At 42.2% G+C, this 21062-nt stretch overlaps 1 protein-coding gene and 1 long non-coding RNA gene across 4 annotated transcripts in view; one reads left to right on the top strand and one right to left on the bottom strand.

Annotated features, from left to right (window-relative positions):
- tacc2 (transforming, acidic coiled-coil containing protein 2) overlaps window positions 1-6751 on the bottom strand; it is a 186837-nt gene extending 180086 nt beyond the window's left edge. The window contains exon 1 of one of the 2 annotated variants that reach the window (XM_041268161.1): window positions 6576-6751. The gene's annotated coding sequence lies outside the window, so the exon portion shown is untranslated. The remainder of the gene's footprint in view (window positions 1-6575) is intronic. The other variant, XM_041268162.1, reaches the window with a different exon arrangement.
- An 11957-nt stretch (window positions 6752-18708) lies between these two features.
- Window positions 18709-20527, top strand: LOC121325410. Of its 2 annotated transcripts, none has more exons than XR_005951340.1 (4): window positions 18709-18791; window positions 19593-19659; window positions 20172-20322; window positions 20442-20527. It is a non-coding gene; the product is annotated as an uncharacterized LOC121325410 (long non-coding RNA). The 2 variants fall into 2 exon arrangements; XR_005951339.1 differs by having other exon boundaries at window positions 18750-18925.
- Window positions 20528-21062: the final 535 nt, after the last annotated feature.

The raw sequence follows: 21062 nt of genomic DNA, 5'->3' as shown, positions 1-21062 counted from the left end.
CACAAACGATCGAGATAAAGTAGACCCAAGACACTACTTCAAATTGAGCAGAAGGAAGACCAAGAGGGCATAAATGGAAGCTGAGTAAAAGTATATTTAGAACAGAAGTTAGGAAGCACTTTTTTATAGTTATAAATGCATGGAGTAGCCTACCAGGTGAAGTAGTAGGATCTAAAACACTGGAAAGATTTAAAAAATGTTGATTCTGTGCTTTAAAATTAGATCCCACAGTAAGGGAGAATGGTGTGCTAACAAGGGACGAGCTTTGATGGGCAGAATGACCTTTTCTTGTTCCCAAACATTTCTTATGTTCTTCTGAAACTATTTACATGGCTGAGATTACCTTGCTGACAACATAAACAAACAGCATGCTCTGATTTCTCTCACATTCCTGTTCATGTCACAGACCTGAAATACATGTATTACACAAGCCCACTGCAGCCCACATGATAGAAAGGGTATGTCATTTAAAGGGGTGGTGATTATCTTAGGTTTAAAATACTTTGTGCAGCCATAATATATACAACTGACCATCACTTATTAAATATTGCTAAATATTGTTATTTTAAATAGATTTAATAGGTTGGTTGGCATATTTATATTTATATTTATATAATATATATATTAATCTAGTATTTTTTTTTTTTTATATATAATTTCTGTCTGAGACAGATCTATCTGGTAGACCATGTTTGATATAGTCACCAGGGAGTTTCATTAAACCCATGGCCGTATTTAACTAGAATGAACCGACAAACGCCCGTACGACTGATAACGTATCCAAGGACAGAATGTGTGACGGAAAAACGCTGTATATGTTGTTAAATATAATATATATATTTAATATAATATATATATATATATATATATATATATATATATAGATATATATATATATATATATATATATTTATATAATCTATATATATATAATCATATATATTCCAAAGAGAATCAAGTGGGGTTATTCTTGGCTCATTCTGATAAGGACAAGTCTCAAGAAGTAATTGTGCGTGCTGTGCCTGTTCTTTAATAATGTATATAAAATACGCAATGTAAATATTTGTAAATAGCATGTTTACACAAATAACCATGAAAAAACTAAAATAAAAGAGGATTGATAGCATCTCGCTTTGTTTCGGTTTGACAAATCTGTCAACATACTCTGCTTTAAAGATGCTCATCTCCAGCACAATTATTCAGAGAAAGTGGATTGGTAACAAAATATACTACGGTGTTTCCCTTGTCTGGTGAAATAAAATAAAAAACAGAGATAGAAAATTAAATTCTAAATACTGAAATTTATTATTTTTCTCAGTAACAGTTGGCGTGATTCAGTGCTTACCCGGAATATTAACACCCCGCCCTTGCTCACGAATGCCTTCAATTTTCATGCAGAATACAGTGAACAGCCTCTGCTTGTTTATGATTGGACAGCTGCGTAAAACTTGGCAGATATCTGACTCTCCTATTGGTTAAACTTACAGTCGGTACCGGCAACTGAAACAGATACAGTTTATGTTCCACCCAGCTAACTTATGATTGGGCTACCACAGAGACAATGCAGATATTCAACTGGTTGATAATATGGCAAAAGCCATTAAAAAAAACAAAAAAAAAATGTTGAGTACGTACAAGCACAAAATAAGCGAACAACGCTGTCAACAGACTGCTGTGGCGCTTTTGTTGGAAAACGTGTTTAAAGCTTTCTTTATTTTCCCACGCTACGACCCGCTAGAAGTGTGTTCACCACCCATAATTTAAGAAAAACTGCCGCGGGCACGATTTATAGGGGTGATCCCAATGTAACCATGAATTCGTGGGTGATAAAATCCAGGAGGGGTTCCACAGTGCTATAAAAAAAAATAATTTCAAGGGTGGCTTAATCTGGTGTGATATAGTCAATATTTTATATTTAAATGGGGTTCAGGAAAGAAGGCGGCGAGAACATAACTTCAGGCTGGTACTGGGGGACATGGTGAGTACAGGATTCAGGGTGGTGCTGGGGGACGAGGCGAGTCCAGGATTCAGGGTGGTGCTGGGGGAAGTGGCGAGTCCAGGATTCAGGGTGGTGCTGGGGGACGTGGCGAGTACAGGGTGGTGCTGGGGGACGTGGCAATTCAGGGTGGTGCTGGGGGACATGGCGAGTACAGGATTCAGGGTGGTGCTGGGGGACGTGGCGAGTCCAGGATTCAGGGTGGTGATGGGGGAAGTGGCGAGTCCAGGATTCAGGGTGGTGCTGGGGGACGTGGCAAGTACAGAATTCAGGGTGGTGCTGGGGGACATGGCGAGTACAGAATTCAGGGTGGTGCTGGGGGACATGGCAAGTCCAGGATTCAGGGTGGTGCTGGGGGACATGGCGAGTCCAGGATTCAGGGTGGTGATGGGGGAAGTGGCGAGTCCAGGATTCAGGGTGGTGCTGGGGGACGTGACAAGTACAGAATTCAGGGTGGTGCTGGGGGACGTGGCGAGTACAGGATTCAGGGTGGTGCTGGGGGACATGGCAAGTCCAGGATTCAGGGTGGTGATGAGGGAAGTGGCGAGTCCAGGATTCAGGGTGGTGCTGGGGGACGTGACAAGTACAGAATTCAGGGTGGTGCTGGGGGACGTGGCGAGCATAGGCACAGCAGTGGAGAAAGAATGATAGAAAGACTGCTTATTTGCTTTTTTAGGCTTACTCAGCTCTTTGAGTAGTTCTCAAGAACACGTCAATATTTTTGGTAATCAGTCAATTAAAACAAATGTTGAAAACATTCAAATTAGTGTCAAAAAGATGCAGGACTTGTAAATACTGCTGTGATTTCTGATGGCTTCGGGTTTTTGTTGACAGATCCATTAATAAAACACACCAGGAAAATAAATCTCCAGTGTAATAATGGTAGCTGATGTCACATAAGCTTAAATAATCACCTCCCCCTGACCCCAATATGTAACATTTATAAATAGATTCCACAGCATCAGCTGCTACAGCAGGTCTTCATTTCAAGCAACTGGTAGTGTTTCAGATTGAAAGAACTGGCCCAGCACCCATGTTAAACAGCTACTGAACAGCAAAGGATCAAACCGTGCCCTTACACAGGAAAATAAAAAACTTTTGCAATTTACTGTCATCATAGCCTAACAGTTAATGAACCAAATTAGTGCATTATTGAATAGTGAAATGTGAAGGGACCACTGGATCTGGATCTGACATCCTCGACAGCCTCAGAAAAAGAAAAGATGGACTGCAAATCAATGTTGCTACGATGTTAAAAGTTGAGATTATTTAGTACTATATACCCACAATACAAATTAAACAGGTGGCCTTTATTAACATTAACAATTATTAACATTTCAGCCAATAAGCCTGCAGAGTAATATACAGTGCCTATAGAAAGTCTACACCCCCTTGAACTTTTTTTCACATTTTGTTGTGTCAGTGCCTCAGAGTTTCATGCATTTAAATGAGGATTTTTTTCCACTTATCTACACACCATATTCCACACTATTAAGGGGAAAAAAGTTTTTATTGAGGAAAAAAAAATATATATATATAAAATACAAAACTGAAAGATTATAATTGGATAAGTCTCCACTTGGTGGATGCACCTTTGCAGGAATTACAGCTGTGAGTCTGTTGGGATAGGTCTCTACCAACTTTGCACACCTAGATTTGGCAATATTATATAACGTTTTGCATTTAGGCCAAAAAGTTCCATTTTAGTTTCATCAGACCACAAAACTTTTTGCCACATGGCTACAGAATCTCCTGAGTGTTTTTTTGCATACTTCAAATGGGATTCAAGGTGGGCTTTCTTAAGTTATGGCTTCCTTCTTGCAACTCTACCATACAGGTCAGATTTGTGGAGTACTTGGAATATTGTTGTCACATATATACTTTGACTAGTCTTGGCCATAAAAGCCTGTAGCTCTTGTAAAGTTGCCATTGGCCTCTTGGTAGCTTCTCTGATCAGTCTCCTTCTTTCTTGGTCATCCAGTTTGGAGGGGCGGCCTGATCTAGGCAGGGTCTTGGTGGTGCCATACACCTTCCACTTCTTAATAATCGTCTTGACTGTGCTCCAAGGGATATTCAAGGCTTTTTTTCATACCCATCCCCTGATCTGTGCCTTTCAACAACTTTGTCCTAGAGTTCTTTTGAAAGCACCTTGGTGCTCATCGTTGAGTCTTTGCTTTGAAATGCACAACCCAGCAGAGGGAACCTAGAGGAACTGCTGATTTTATCCTGAAATCATGTGAATCACTACAATTTAACACAGGTGGAGGCAACTTAACTTGGTGTGTGATTTTGAAGGTGATTGGTTACACTTGAGTTAATTTAGGATTGCTATTACAAGGGGGGTGGACAACTATACAACCAAGCTATTTCAGTTTCTATTTTTAATAATTTTCTACAAATTTCTAGGATTTGTTTTTTTTCACTTGGAAGTTGTGGGGTAGAATGTGTAGATAAATGAAAAAAAAAAAAAAACTATTTTAATGCATCTTAATTCCAGGCTGTAAGGCACCCTTTAAAAGATATTTATATCTCGATATTACTATTAGATAAACATTTTGGGTTGTACTTTCAAAGCAATTATTCCAGTCTTTAATGAACTCCTGTTTTAGAAAGAGATTAAACACTAAGACCCAAACAACTAAGTAATATAATCTCTTCAGCACTCTCAAAGTGTTTGTTATCTTTTTCTCCTTTAAAAAAACAGGAGTTACTTTAAAAGTGAAGGAAATGCTTTGAAGACATGGCGCTCTGTGTCAGCTTGTGTACCAGGACAGAGGCTGGCTGTGAACCGGAGAACTCATACAGCTCAAGAGAGTGGGACATGGCGCTCTGTGTCAGCATGTATACCAGGACAGAGGCTGGCTGTGAACCGGAGAACTCACACAACTCAAGAGAGTGGGACATGGCGCTCTGTGTCAGCATGTATACCAGGAAAGAGGCTGGATGTGAACCGGAGAACTCACACAACTCAAGAGAGTGGGACATGGCGCTATGTGTCAGCATGTGTACCAGGACAGGCTGGGTGCAAACCGGAGTAGTCACACAGCTCAAGCCAGTGGCTTAACCAATATGCAAAACAGCAGAGCTTTTAAACTGATATTAATGACGGCTTAGAATCAGTAGCAGCAGTGCATCATCACGCATCACTGCGTGTTACACACTGTCACTTTAAATAGAGCAATAGTCTAATGATGGGAAGGTTTCCTACTAGTAACTGCCCAAAATTAAATCTTTTCTGCCATAGAGTACATTTGCAGTAACTAACTTGTCTATTGTCACATTCCTTTCCCCGCGTACACTGAATCCTATTTAGACCCACATGAGCAGTTGTTCTCAATTTAAAGTCCTTTTTTCAGCTTGGCATCCATCTTTTAATGTTAGCATGTGTATACATTCAGTTATAGAAAGTGGCTGTGTTAATCCAGACACAACTGGGACTAAATTAAATGGCTAACTGGTGGCACTACTAAGATAAAGTTTAAAACAACTAGACAGGAGGTTCTATAATCAGCGGCCTGCAAGCTCTGCTGTTGCTCGGGGAAGCAAAACAAAAACATCAACAAGGGACAAAAGGGGATCTCTGTTCCGAGTGCTGCTTAACAGGACATACTACAGCTCTGAGAATACAACCAGGCTTCACAGAACACTGCAGTGCACGTACCTACAGCTCTGAGAATACAACCAGGCTTCACAGAACACTGCAGTGCACATACCTACAGCTCTGAGAATACAACCAGGCTTCACAGAACACTGCACTGCACGTACCTACAGCTCTGAGAATACAACCAGGCTTCACAGAACACTGCACTGCACGTACCTACAGCTCTGAGAATACAACCAGGCTTCACAGAACACATAATTTCTGTTATAATAAGACACTCTACAGATAATATATTAACTCATTATAAATCACAAACACCAAGATTGAACTCATGAACTACTGTTAAACTAAAAAGGGTAGTTTTCTTTTTTTTGTTTGTTTTTACATCAGAACTATGCTGTATGTTCCATGCACAAGATGACATCTATAAACAAGATTAACTGAAACTGGGACAAATCCTTAACAGTGATTTATAATTCAGTTTATGTACTGTTAACATCTAGCTTACTGACTTACTTACGTTTGGAGGGTAGCAAGGGGAAAAAGTCACTATATTACCTAAATAGCAATAAAAAACATATTAACATGCTACTAATCTGTTAATAACAGGTAATACTTACTGATTTATAATAAGTGAATATGTCATGTATAAGGTGTCTCATAACACAAATCATTTCACAGTTTGAACTCAGACTGGACAAGGTGACATCTATATGCAATAAGACATGTACACACACACAAACAATAAACTCATAGCACAGAACTTACAACAAACCCAGGAACAGCTAACACGAGAGATCCACCGAGTAGCTTTCTGCATTTTTAACTGAAGTCATTTATAAAGTAGTTTCTATTCAATATTGAGAGACAGTATTCCTCCAGCATTCTGCGAACGTGCATTACAAACTCCTGTTGCTGCATACACTTGACTTAATCAATCACTCAACATTAGTGAGAAACTAGAGAATCTCCACTTACCGATTGCCCATGGACATGGTACACGTGTGGGAGAGTCTTGTTCCTGTTTCTACAGGTCTGTCCTTCATATTCTTCAGTTCACAGGACCCCTATTTGTTTTGTGTGAGTGTGTTCTAACCTTGCGGTGGATCACATGAAAGGTTTCTATTAATGTGAGCTGCTGGCTCCTGTTTGAGAACACTATGCTGGATCTCAGAGTGCAGAGAATCCGACCCCCGAGCTCCAGTAGCATGCCTCGTCAGAGATGCAGGGCAATGCTGATGAGAATAGCAGAGTCAGCTGAAAGGGACCGGCTCTAGGTAACACTGTAAACAAACTCACACTACCGCTATGCTGCCAATATCAGTGGTTCTGTAACATGCTTCCTACATCGCTCTGTAAATTCAAAATTACAGCTCTCCATATGATGGAAAAGTTGATGACCGTGACGTATAGCAACAGTATGTACAGAACAGTATAGAGGGAGTATTCGCAATGAAATGCTTAATCACAATTTGATAAGCAATTGTAACAAAGTGCCCGCCCCTGTGTATATTATCTGTTATGTGTTGCGTGTGGTGTGTTTAAATGTTGGTGTATAGACATTGGTACACGGGATATAAACGGGTCTGTGTAACACGAGTGTTTAAAAATGTATATGTGTATTTAGGCACGAGGATTGCACAGCACTTCACGTGCAAGTAAAATGTAGTAATATGTGAGCACGGGGAATTGCACTTTATTAATTCACGTGCTGGGATTCAAGTGAATAATTAACTGGTAATTGAATCCCAGCACAATAGTATATATAGATGCACGTTGTCACATACTGGTGGTTGGGTGTTCGGTGAGCGGAGAACGGGATTGGAGACGGAGGAAATTAGTAGTAGTAGTAGTAGTAGTAGTAGTAGTAGTAATAATAATAATAATAATAATAATAATAATCACCGTAAGTATCCGCTCACCGTGTTTGTCAGTGTCTGTCCGTGCACCGTTTTGTTAAGTTTAGTCTGTTTTTGTTTGTCTATTTATTTTGGCGTAGAGTGCCGTGTCCTGTGTTTTTCGTGTTTGTGTAAACCTTTTATTTTGTATTAAACCGGCGCCAACAGGCGTCTTCATCACTTCATTTCATCCGTCCTGTGTTTTGTGTATTGCATTACTTTTCCTGGTTCTGACGCCGCCCACTTCGGCCGTCTCTGTGACACGTGGTGTCCTGCGTGGGATAACAGCGCCTCCAAGCGTCAGACCAGGAGAGGTGTTTTGTCAAAAAAAAAAAAAAAAATTTAACAAAAAAACAAAAAAAAAATCACAGCAAGAACAAAAAAAATAAAACATGGAAGGTTGGGACTGGAGAGATGGCTGCCAGGACCTGGAGGAGTTCCTCGGTGGTCTGGAGGACCAGAGCTGGTGCCTTGCCTGTGGGGAGTTTGGGCACCTGGTGGTGCGCTGCCCCTACCAGGAAGGAGAGGAGGAACTGCCGCAGGAGAGGAAGGTGAGGAGGTGGCAGAGAAGGGGAAAGGGGAAGAGGAAGGCAGAGGTCCCACCGCTGTCTCCACAGCCGCACCAGTCTCCTGCAAGGGAGGGAGAGCCGCACCAGTCCCCTGTATCAAGGGGAGACTACACACCGTTCCCACCTCCACCACCAGGAGACTACACGCCGCTCCTACCTCCATGGGCAGGAGCAGAGCAGCAGGAGCTGCCTCTGCCTCCGCCACCTCCACCGGCAGGGGGAGAGCAGCAGGAGCTGCCTCTGCCTCCGCCATCTCCACCGGCAGGGGGAGAGCAGCAGGAGCTGCCTCTGCTTCCACCACCTCCACCGGCAGGGGGAGAGCAGCAGGAGCAGCCTCTGCCTCCGCCACCTCCACCGGCAGGGGGAGAGCAGCAGGAGCTGCCTCTGCCTCCGCCACCTCCACCGGCAGGGGGAGAGCAGCAGGAGCTGCCTCTGCCTCCGCCACCTCCACCGGCAGGGGGAGAGCAGCAGGAGCTGCCTCTGCCTCCGCCACCTCCACCGGCAGGAGCAGAGCAGCAGGAGCTGCCTCTGCCTCCGCCACCAGCAGAGGGTGAATGCCTGCTGGGTCCCTGTCCACCAGCAGAGGGTGAATGCCTGCTGGTATCACTTCCCCCACCAGCAGAGGGTGAATGCCTGCTGGTATCACTTCCCCCACCAGCAGAGGGTGAATGCCTGCTGGTATCACTTCCCCCACCAGCAGAGGGTGAATGCCTGCTGGTATCACTTCCCCCACCATCACGAGGAGAGGAGCTGGAGCTTCCTCTGCCTCCACCTCCATCAGGGGGAGAGGAGCAGGAGCTGCCTCTCCCTGCACCAGAAGGGCCAGGACTAGATGCTGGCGGTCCTCAGCAGCCCTTGCATAGGCTGCTGAGGGAAGCACGGGGAAGAACCTCCCGGCTGCAGTGGCCGAAAAGAGGGCCAACACCCGCACCCCAGCTTGTCCTGACTGCCAGCCTCGCTTCGCCCAAGGATGCCAGCCTCGCTTCGCCCAAGGATGCCAGCCTCGCTTCGCCCAAGGATGCCAGCCTCGCTTCGCCCAAGGATGCCTCTGCATCTGCATCTGCATCTGGGGTTGCCCGCCGCTCTGCATCGCCTGGGGTTGCCCGCCGCTCTGCATCGCCTGGGGTTGCCCGCCGCTCTGCATCGCCTGGGGTTGCCCGCCGCTCTGCATCGCCTGGGGTTGCCCGCCGCTCCGCATCACAGCCGGAAGTACTGTGGCCGGAACCCCACGAAGGGGAGCTGCCGGCCACGAAGAAGGGGGAGGAGGTCTGGAGACCGCCAACCCCAGCAGCAGTTTCGCTGCCGGAGAAGGGGGAGGAGGTCTGGAGACCGCCAACCCCAGCAGCAGTTTCGCTGCCGGAGGAGGGGGAGGAGGTCTGGAGACCGCCAACCCCAGCAGCAGTTTCGCCGCCGGAGATCGTGGGGGAGGTCCGGAGACCTGCTCCCTCTGCAGTTTCTTCCCTGCAGGAAGAACGGTGGTTGAAGCCCCACCAAGGGGAGCTGCCGGCGCCGAAGAAGGGGGAAGGTCAGGAGACCACACCCCAAGCAGCCTTTCCGCTGCTAGGACTACCCTGGCAGGAGAATGCTACCCCGCTGACAGCATTACGACCTGTGGGCCCCTGGAAGCCTCTGGTCCTGGCCAAGGACTTTGGGCGGGACTTTTGGGCTTTTAAGGGGGGAGGTGGCCATTGAGGCCATGTGTGCTTTGCACAGGAGGGGGTATATGTAACAAAGTGCCCGCCCCTGTGTATATTATCTGTTATGTGTTGCGTGTGGTGTGTTTAAATGTTGGTGTATAGACATTGGTACACGGGATATAAACGGGTCTGTGTAACACGAGTGTTTAAAAATGTATATTTGTATTTAGGCACGAGGATTGCACAGCACTTCACGTGCAAGTAAAATGTAGTAATATGTGAGCACGGGGAATTGCACTTTATTAATTCACGTGCTGGGATTCAAGTGAATAATTAACTGGTAATTGAATCCCAGCACAATAGTATATATAGATGCACGTTGTCACATACTGGCGGTTGGGTGTTCGGTGAGCGGAGAACGGGATTGGAGACGGAGGAAATTAGTAGTAGTAGTAATAATAATAATAATAATAATAATAAGAGGAGAAAGTATCCGCTCACCGTGTTTGTCAGTGTCTGTCCGTGCACCGTTTTGTTAAGTTTAGTCTGTTTTCGTTTGTCTATTTATTTTGGCGTAGAGTGCCGTGTCCTGTGTTTTTCGTGTTTGTGTAAACCTTTTATTTTGTATTAAACCGGCGCCAACAGGCGTCTTCATCACTTCATTTCATCCGTCCTGTGTTTTGTGTATTGCATTACTTTTCCTGGTTCTGACGCCGCCCACTTCGGCCGTCTCTGTGACAGCAATTCTCCAAATCAATGCAAAAATATAAGTGTGACAGGTAAAGAGAGACACCGCCATTGTCTCTAGAATCTGATATTCTCAATTATTTAAACTAAATAATGATAATAACAAGATTTAAGACAATTGGATAAGTGGTTATCCAGACATATGGAAAATGTGAAGTGTCATTTCATCTGCAGCACAGGATAATTATTCCATAACCCTTCCCTGTTCGTATATAGCTAGAGCTGACCTATACAGTTCTTAAAGAAGCAAGGCCAACACAGAATTCAATTTAAAAACAATATCTAGTGTGATACTAGGTTAAACAAAGCTATGCTTGCATGTTGTACTTTCAGGTAGTCTTGCGCTTCCTAGATACTTTTACCAGGGGAGTGAAATTGCCCTCACCCCTTCAGCACCATCTTTCTCCTTCTAAGTATTTACCATGGTATATTTGCTCTATAATTGTTCAGTTTTCCCATGCTTTTCCCATGGTTATACTGTGTATTTACCATAGTCTACCACGGTTTGCCATGTTTTTTAACTACGGTTTGCCATGTTTTTTATCTTTACAATGCTTACCTATGCTTTCACTATGTGTTATTAGAGTTTGCTGGGCTTTTACCATGGGAAATGTTTAGAAGGGTCCTGCCATAAAGAAATTAACTGCTAACTCGAACACGCTTTCAGCCAGTGACGTGCTTTGAACCTAAAGACACCACTGAAGTGAAACGGCAATAGATTACCAGACAGTAAGGCATGCAAACTAAGAACTTTCTTTAACATAATATAGTACCAGATATATTGAGATAGAGAGGATATCCTCCCACCTCTGCACGAATGGTCGAGAATGCTCCTCTATGCATTTCCACCAATACCGTTGCTCCCGGCCTTCTTGGAGAAGGTCCGGTTAGAAAAAGCAACAGTCCTCCTAGTGTTCTCTCAGTGACCCAGGAGAACAAGGTTCTCAACTCTATGCCAGCTGTTAGGAGGCTAGCCCTGGGAGAGCCCGCTTCCTCAGTCAGACAGGAGGCCCTAAGGCTATCTGACACAGTGGGGGCTATTCTGCAGATCACTAGGGCTGACTCCACTAGGTCGCTGTATGCGTACATGTGGAAGCATGTCCAAATTGGTGTTTGTCTACAAGTTACTACCCACTTTTTTGCCCCGTGACAGTTATCTTGCAATTTTTGCAATAACTGCTTGATACTGGAAGATCATCTTCCACATTGAAAATGTATTTGGATGCTAATTCTGCATGCCATGCCCCTGTAGATTAGGTGTCTCCGGATGTACATTTCTTGGCTACCTGGTTTCTTAAAGGCACTTTGTGATTACGCCCTCCTAGGAGGACTGTTCTCCTCAAATGGAGCCTTAATCTTGTACTAGAGGCTCTCAGGAAGGCCCCGTTTGAGCCCATACACTCCATAGAGTTGAAGTAACTGTCTATGAAGACAGCCTTCCTCGTGTCTACCACCTCCACTAAGCGGGTCGGTGAGTTGCAGGCGCTTTCTGTGCACAGCTCCTATATGCATATTTGGGAGGATGGCAGCAGGGTTTCTCTGAGCACCAACCCTGCTTTCATCTCCAAGGTGATCACAGCCTTCCACATTAGTCAGTCCGTGGAACTGGAGTCCTTCCGTCCACCAGTGTTTGCTTCAACGGAGGATAAATTTCCTCTGCCCAGTGCGGCCATTGAGATGCTATGTGGATAGGACAAGAGCTCTGCGTCAGTCTGAGCAGCTCTTTGTCTGTCACGGGACACGGACCCTAGGACAACCCCTCTCAAAGCAGCATCTGTCACATTGGATTTTGGACACAGTCTCAACTGCGAATGATGGTGCTGGCTTGCCTCCACCTGGCAGGGTAGCCGCACACTCCACTAGAGGGTTGGCTACATCTTGGGCCCACTTCAGAGGTGCCTCGATGTCTGATATTTGTACTGCGGCTAGCTGAGCTACACCGCATACTTTCTCCAGGTTCTACCGCCTTAATGTGGTAGATCCTGCTCTGCCTTCATTAGGCACAAGGGTCCTTAAAGGTGTAAGTTCACACTGCTAACCATTGGGTTATGCGGTTCTGATGCATCCCTCATATGCTACCATTCCTTCTCCCTCGCGATGGCTCTGGCATACATTATCCCATACACAATGTTCGTTGGTGGTCGAATTGAATTGAAATGGAACGTTATTGAAATGGAACCGTAACCCTGGTTCCCTGAAAGAGAAGACAACCACCAATCATGTGGTCACATTCGCCCTTATGGGTTCGATGGAAAAAAGAGAAATGGCTTCCTCAGGATGACAGTTTTAATCCCTCGGTGAGCAGGACTGAGTGCATCATCCCAGGAAGGGCCTATAGGCAGCTCTGGTATAGACAGCTCAGCGATACCTACCCAATGGGCAAGCATATCCCATAAATAATGTTTGATGGTGATCGTCTTCTGTTTCAGGGAACCATGGTTACAGCAAGTAACCTAACGTTTCTATTCAATAGTGAGAGACAGCATTCCTCCAGCATGTTTGACCTGAAGTCATTTATAAAGTAGTTTCTATTCAATATTGAGAGATAATATTCCTCCAGCATGTTGCTGACATGCATTACAAGCTCCTGTTGCTCCATACACTTGACTTCATCAATTACTCAACATTAGTGAGAAACTAGAGAATCTCCACTTACCGATTGCCCATGGACATGTTACACGTGTGGGAGAGTCTTGTTCCTGTTTCTATAGGTCTGTTCTTCATATTCTTCAGTTCACAGGACCCCTATTTGTTTTGTGTGAGTGTGTTCTAACCTTGCGGTGGATCACATGAAAGGTTTCTATTAATGTGAGCTGCTGGCTCCTGTTTGAGAACACTATGCTGGATCTCAGAGTGCAGAGAATCCGACCCCCGAGCTCCAGTAGCATGCCTCGTCAGAGATGCAGGGCAATGTTGATGAGAATAGCAGAGTCAGCTGAAAGGGACCGGCTCTTGGTAACACTGTAAACAAACTCACACTACCGCTATGCTGCCAATATCAGTGGTTCTGTAACATGCTTCCTACATCGCTCTGTAAATTCAAAATTACAGCTCTCCATATGATGGAAAAGTTGATGACCGTGACGAATAGCAACAGTATGTACAGAACAGTATAGAGGGAGTATTCGCAATGAAATGCTTAATCACAATTTGATAAGCAATTCTCCAAATCAATGCAAAAATATAAGTGTGACAGGTAAAGAGAGACACCGCTATTGTCTCTAGAATCTGATATTCTCAATTATTTAAACTAAATAATGATAATAACAAGATTTAAGACAACTGGATAAGTGGTTCTCCAGACATATGGAAAATGTGAAGTGTCATTTCATCTGCAGCACAGGATAATTATTCCATAACCCTTCCCTGTTCGTATATAGCTAGAGCTGACCTATACAGTTCTTAAAGAAGCAAGGCCAACACAGAATTCAATTTAAAAACAATATCTAGTGTGATACTAGGTTAAACAAAGCTATGTTTGCATGTTGTACTTTCAGGTAGTCTTGCGCTTCCTAGATACTTTTACCAAGGGAATGAAATTGCCCTCACCCCTTCAGCACCTTCTTTCTCCTTCTAAGTATTTACCATGGTATATTTGCTCTATAATTGTTCAGTTTTCCCATGCTTTTCCCATGGTTATACTGTGTATTTACCATAGTTTACTACAGTTTGCCATATTTTTAACAAGGTTTACCATATCCGCTATTCTTTACAATGCTTACCTATGCTGTCACGATGTTATAACTAGAGTTTGCTAAGCTTTTACCATGGGAAATGTTTAGAAGGGTCCTGCCATAAAGAAATTAACTGCTAACTCGAACACACTTTCAGCCAGTGACGTGCTTTGACCCTAAAGACACCACTGAAGTGAAACAGCAATAGATTACCAGACAGTAAGGCATGCAAACTAAGAACTTTCTTTAACATAAAATAGTACCAGATATCATGTTTTAAAATTAAAATAGGCGTTTGCACGAGCATGCTTCTAATTGGACATTTGGGTCAAAATAGTGCACGGTAGGTACCAGAACTCCCTCCAGAACAAATTAAACCCCTTGCAGACTTGTCTCATTGAATCAGAGGAGTCTGATCTGCCCATAGCAGACTTACATCCTATTGACAGTGATATTGAGCTTAGCACTCACCTGCTATTAACAGACAGTAAACCACAGCACTTTCCCCCTCCCCCTACAAGGGAATGAGGCGACACCTTGAATAATCAGCCACCTGGTCAAGCAACAAAGCTGTTCAGTCTCTTTTGGTGCTCTCTAGAAAATGCTGTTAGGCATTTCCAAAGCTGCACTGTGTCCATGACATGAGGATTCTGTACTGCAAACTGGACCCTTTTAAACCACTGGAGCTAAACTAGCACTAGAAAAATATTTGAACAAACATTGCTTGACACATAAAATGTATTATGGGGGAAAAATTACCATATTTGTATTAATTTATATCCCAGAACTTGTTAATGACTAATACAAAAAAATATTGAAAATGTGTTTAGATTTTGGAATATTATTTGAACATGAATAAAGTGTGTTTGCCCCAGCATTGAGCAGAATCCACAAAGCTGATTTGTACAAAACTTGGGAATTAAAGTTCCACAAGTGCATTGAGATTGACAAGGGTTTTAAAAGCATCATAACATAATTATTGTTCATTGACTTGATTAGTTTCCCTTGTCTCTGATGGTATCAGACCATTTTCTTGCACACTGAACCATATGCTGACCCTCTTTTACACTACTTAGGCTATTCTATTTGTTAAACTCTTCTGACATCACAAAGAAAATGTCATTCCTTAATCCATTTCAAAGATTCACCCAACAGGTTACTTGTGGTGTAAACAAGGAACAGCTATATATATATATATATATATTATATATATATATATATATATATATATATATATATATATATATATCGATATATACATACACACACACACACACACAGTGCCTGTTCAGGCCCCTGACCAATTCTCTCATATTACCGAATTACAAATGGTACATCGAAATTTCGTTCTGTTTGATATTTTATTTTTAAACACTGAAACTCAATTATTGTAAGGTGACATTGGTTTTATGTTGGGAAATATTTTTAAGAAAAATAAAAAACTGAAATATCTTGCTTGCATAAGTATTCAACCCCTGTGCTGTGGAAGCTCCCAATTTGCACCGATGAAAGAAATTGCCCTAACGAGGACAAAATTACCTTACCATTAGCCTCCACCTGTGAACCATTAAAGTTACTGTCACATTTTCTGGGTAAAAACCCCACTGTTGAAGGATCATTGGTAAGGCTGTGAATCTGAAGGAAAATGAAGACCAAAGAGCATTTTACAGAAGTTAGAGATAAAGTAATACAAATTCATAGATTAGGGAAAGGGTACAACATAATATCCAAGTGTTTGGATATCCCAGTGAGCACAGTTGGATCAACAATCAGGAAGTGGAAGCTGCATCACACCAGTGCAAACTCAGCACTCAAACACGGAGACTTGTGAGAGAAGCCACAGAGAGGCCAACAATCACTTTGAAGGAGCTACAGAGTTCAGTGGCTGGGAGTGGAGTAATGGTGCACCAGTCATCCATATCAAGAGCTCTGCGTAACACTGGCCTGTATGGGAGGGTGGCAAGAAAGAAGCAGTTACTCAAAGTACCATCCGAAAGCACATCTGGAGTTTGCCAGAAAGCATGAGAGTGACCCACCTGCGATGTGGGAAAAGGTTTTGTGGTCAGATGAGACCAAGATAGAGCTTTTTGGCCAAAACTCAAAGCGCTATGTGTGGCGTAAACCTAACACTGCCCATGCCTCAAGACACACCATCCCTACAGTGAAGTATGGTGGTGGCAGCATCATGCTGTGGGGATGCTTCTCATCAGCAGGGACTGGGCATCTTATTACAATTGAAGGAAGAATGGATGGAGCAAAATACAGGAAAATACTGCAAGAGAATCTGCTTCAGTCTGCTAAAAAATTCACCTTTCAGCAGGACAATGATCCCAAGCACAAGGCCAAAGCAACATTGGAGTGGTTCAAGAACAAAAAAGTGAATGTCCTACAGTGGCCCAGTCAAAGTCCTGATCTCAATCCCATTGAGAATCTGTGGCACTATTTGAAAATTGCGGTCCACAAGAGTCGTCCAACCAACCTGAACAACCTGGAGCAAATCTGCCAAGAATGATAGGCCAAAATTACTCTGACACTGTGTGCAAAGCTGGTACATACTTACCCCAAAAGACTTAAAGCTGTTATTGCAGCGAAAGGTGTCTCTACCAAATATTAATGTGTGGGGGTTGAATACTTATGCAAGCAAGATATTTCAGTTTTTTATTTTTCTTAAAAATATTTCCCAACATAAAACCAATGTCACCTTACAATAATTGATTCCGAGTTTCAGTGTTTAAAAATAAAATATCAAACAGAACAAAATCAATGTACCATTTGTAATTCAGTAATATGAGAGAATTGGTCAGGGGTCTGAATACTTTTGCAAGGCACTATAAACAAACACAAAATAACACTGGCAGAGGGGGCTACCCACATTCTAAAATAACTGAACAGGGCTGCACTCCCTGTTGCAGAAAGAAATAAATCTCACAAATAAAAAAGTAATCTCAGATGTCATGACACGGTATACTGCAGCTACACCCCTTGCTATAGCAGGCAATCACACACAGCTCAACACACACCCTTACATAATTGCTCATAATCCTGTAAAACTTGTTTGCCACACTCCAATTATTGTAATTATACAGCAAACTGTGTATTCAGCTCTATTAAACATACAATGGGGCCATTTATGTTGTGTTTGCACATTTTCTGAACATGTTGTGTTTAATTTCCTTTACTGTTTCTACTAATATCGCCTTTTACCAGGCTTACTAACCAAACTTATTTTTTAACCAATGCAACATATATGCATCTTTTGGGAGTCTTTGCAAAAGTTGGCAACATTTTTTAAAAATTACTTTTATGTGTGAAAAGTTAGTAAGCACTGTTAATAATGATCTAAAATAAACAAATGCTAACGTCATTAAACAGGTCAGAAATGAAGATGACAAAGTTTGCAATGCAAAAGAACATGCATCGCCTGCTTCTAACTATACCTTACTGTTTGTAAAACTCTTTGCAGCTAATAGTTCCAGAAACTTGACTGGTGCCAACTGCAATACCAAGTTGAACAGCAACACCAATACTCACTCAACACTAAGATTACTGTCTGCAAATGTAACATGTTTCCATTGACTGTTATCTCATCGACTGTTTAACTAAAATATAAACCTTCCAAATTTTTTAATATTTTTACAGAACAAATAACTAGAGATGGTAACATACTATACATTATAGGGTCAACTAAATACACTGTCTATTTGTAATACGTGTACATGACCACTTGCAATGAGATAACAATTACAAGGGTTATTAACCTTGGTACACCCGAAATTGTCTTTAAATTTCACTAAACTACACTACAACATATTGCTGTTCAAAACTTGACAGCATTCAAATTAAAACACACTAACACCATCGCTCAAAAAAGCTATGATATAAAATCAATATAAAGATTATGTGGTAGCATAATACATAATCTGTGTAAATTCATATTTCTTGAAAAGGGATTTAGAATTACTGTACCTATATTTGAATGGTGGCAGAGCGTGGAGCTGCAGCAAGTTCCATATTCTTAAACCATAACTAAAGAGGTCCAAGTGTATTGTGTGTAACACGCAGCCCCGGATATCAAGGGCGGCTGACTAACAGTAGTCTGTCACTGCCTCATAACATTACTAATGGCTGTATCGTGGACCAGTGACGCAAGAACGAATTTCAAACCGGGGGTGCTGAAAATGAAAGCTATCCTGTCTGGATACACACGGCTTGTTAAATTTAATAAAAAAGCAAAATGTGAAATTAACAAAGAAACGACTTGAAATATTATTTATTTTATTTTTGTCCATTAAAAGAGGCGCTATTGAAATTGCAATCCAGGGATACAGAAAAATAAACCTGTTACACTGTAAACCCGAATAGTTGAACTCGCTGAATAAATTAAGTATTGGAAACACAAAAGGTATAAAATAGTAGTACTGACACAAATGTTTTGGGTTCCCTTAACTTGCAACTCAGTTTTGATTTTGTAGCAATTCTGTTTTTGATTCAGATTTATCATATGTGGGATTTTATGTAACGATAACTTTTGATATTAGATTTGTGGACATACAAATCTTTTCAGTTTGAGTTTATTAACGTGTGACGTTAAAAACGTCATCGACGTTGGATTGCACGGTCGAGAAAAATCATCTGATATGGCGGCTCTTCGAGGAGTTCGATAAATATTGTAGGTTAACTAAACGTTTAATCTGTTCTGTCTGCGGCGGTGGAGAAATTGCATACAGTAAACGTTCAAATCGTGATCAAGTTGGTAGAGTTTGTTATAATTTTACAGTTCATTTCTGCTAAACCGCAAGCCTGGTAAGTCAGCTCACTAAACCAAAAAGCTAGTTAGCTAACACAGTTGAGTTGAGCACGAATTGAATAAGTGCCAGGAGGATGGCTAAAAATCTAAAATATTTCTGGTTATTTTTCAAACTAATCTATCTTTGAAGTTAACGAAAATAATTCAATCTTCCATTCGTTTCAAATAGGTTGCATGTAGCAATGAAAGCCTAGCCAGAAATAACTTTAGTAGCTTGCTAGCCTGGAAAAAGCCAGAAGAAATTTATAAATTTGGATAACCATGTTTTTGACAATTGCTTGGTGGCACCAGGTGCACAAAATGAAGGCTCCTTAGAGGACCATGTGGCTATGACAAGATAGGTTTAACATTAGCAGCCTTTAACTTGGTGTAGCTGAGGTTTTTTTGTTTTGTTTTGAAACTGTTAGGGAGGTACATAGGTAAGGCGGTGACATTGATATTTTGCCATGTTTCTTTGAATTTTTTAAATCTCAGTGTATGAGATGACAATGTTACAATCTATTGCAGATCAATTTAGCCACTGAGCTCTGATTTAATCGTCATTGAATGAAAATGTATAGTTATCCAAGTACTTAAGGATTCAAATTATTTGTCATGTTTCAAAATTTAGGAATTGGGACATAAATTCATTTTTGCTAATGAGATCTCTCTTTCTCTCTACAGACTTGACTGAAAGGATGCTGGTGCTCATCTAGCTAATAGGCCCAATGCTATATCCCAGCAGTGAAAGGTACACTTACAAAAACATGTTGGATTATATTTGTGACAAACATGTTTGTCTTTACCATGTAGGGTAATAACATTTATTATGCTTCCGGGTTGCTAATGGAATGGAATGGCTAGGAATTGTAATTTGTGTGCAGCCATATTTCACTCTAGGACAGAGTTGCTAAAACACTATCGCCTTCAGCATTGTCACTATTCAAGAGTCAGTCCACTTCTGTGTCTCTACAATGATTGTGTTTGTGCATTTCATTCGTTCAATGGACTCAAAACACATTTATCACAATACCACTCTATGCAAGCTACAAATGATGCAGGTCAGGGTCAGGAACATATGTCTTTCATCTGTCCCCTTTGCACATTCAAGCAACCATTCTCAGAATCAATGCTCTTCAGTCACCCAAGGGGACATTTAAAAAACCACGAGATGGTGGCATGCCTGTTTTAGAGAATTAATCATCGCACTCAAACAGAGACCCAAGGGTGCTGAAGTGAACTTTTTGCCCAACTTCCCCAAAGGACAGGACTTGTCAAGTCTTGAAAGACGGAGGCTGGAGATAATGCAAGAAGTTAAGGAGAGAGAAAACCCTACCGGCAGGAGGTCGTCACCAATAGCCCACCTGTGAGAGATATCCTTGAGCGTTGGCCGGCTCTACGTTTGGAGTCGCAGGTTAGAGCACAGCTTTGTTTTTTCACCAATGTTTTGTTTTTCCACAATTTTGATGTACATAAGATAAATTAAATAACTTATCTTGAATACTGTCACTTGTTTGTCGTTTCTGTGTGTAGGTGTATGCCGATTTCCAACGGTTCACAAACCAGAACTTGCTGAACATCTTTTATGAAGAGCTTGACCACCACACTCTTTAGGTCACTGCATATCTAAATATGGGAATCAGACCTGGGTCAAAGTAAATCAAGCACAATATATTTGACTCAGGTCTGGTTGAAATACCTCTACATTGTTATCACTTAAGTGATCTGAGGGTTCATGTACTGGTGATTTTGTGATGCATGATGTATCCATTCTAACTGTTCACAAGATTTGTGTGCCAGGTAGACAAGTATGACCTAATTTGAAAGTCAACCCTAAGGCCTCCTGTCCTGTGCACTTTGGAGATCTGAAAGGATATGACAGGTATATCATATGCTAGCAGCTCCACACAGACCTCTGATAGGCTAGTTGGAATGTATGGCATATTGCTAACACCTGCCAAATCTTGTCAGATCTCCAGAGTGCATAGCATGTGAGGGCTTGGGGTCGATGTTGACATTAGCCCTATTTCTCAAAATGGACTTGGGATTATTATCTCTTTAGGACTAACATGATGTCCACACAAGACTCTGTTCCCTTCCTGTGTTGCTGCGCGAGGATGTCTCGGGATTTTAAGACATGCAGGGTTAGTTTTT

This window comes from Polyodon spathula, chromosome 13 (assembly GCF_017654505.1).
Source record: "Polyodon spathula isolate WHYD16114869_AA chromosome 13, ASM1765450v1, whole genome shotgun sequence".
Classification (NCBI taxonomy): domain Eukaryota; kingdom Metazoa; phylum Chordata; class Actinopteri; order Acipenseriformes; family Polyodontidae; genus Polyodon; species Polyodon spathula.
Note: the sequence above shows the minus strand (reverse complement) of the source record. Positions and strands in the feature narration are given on the sequence as shown.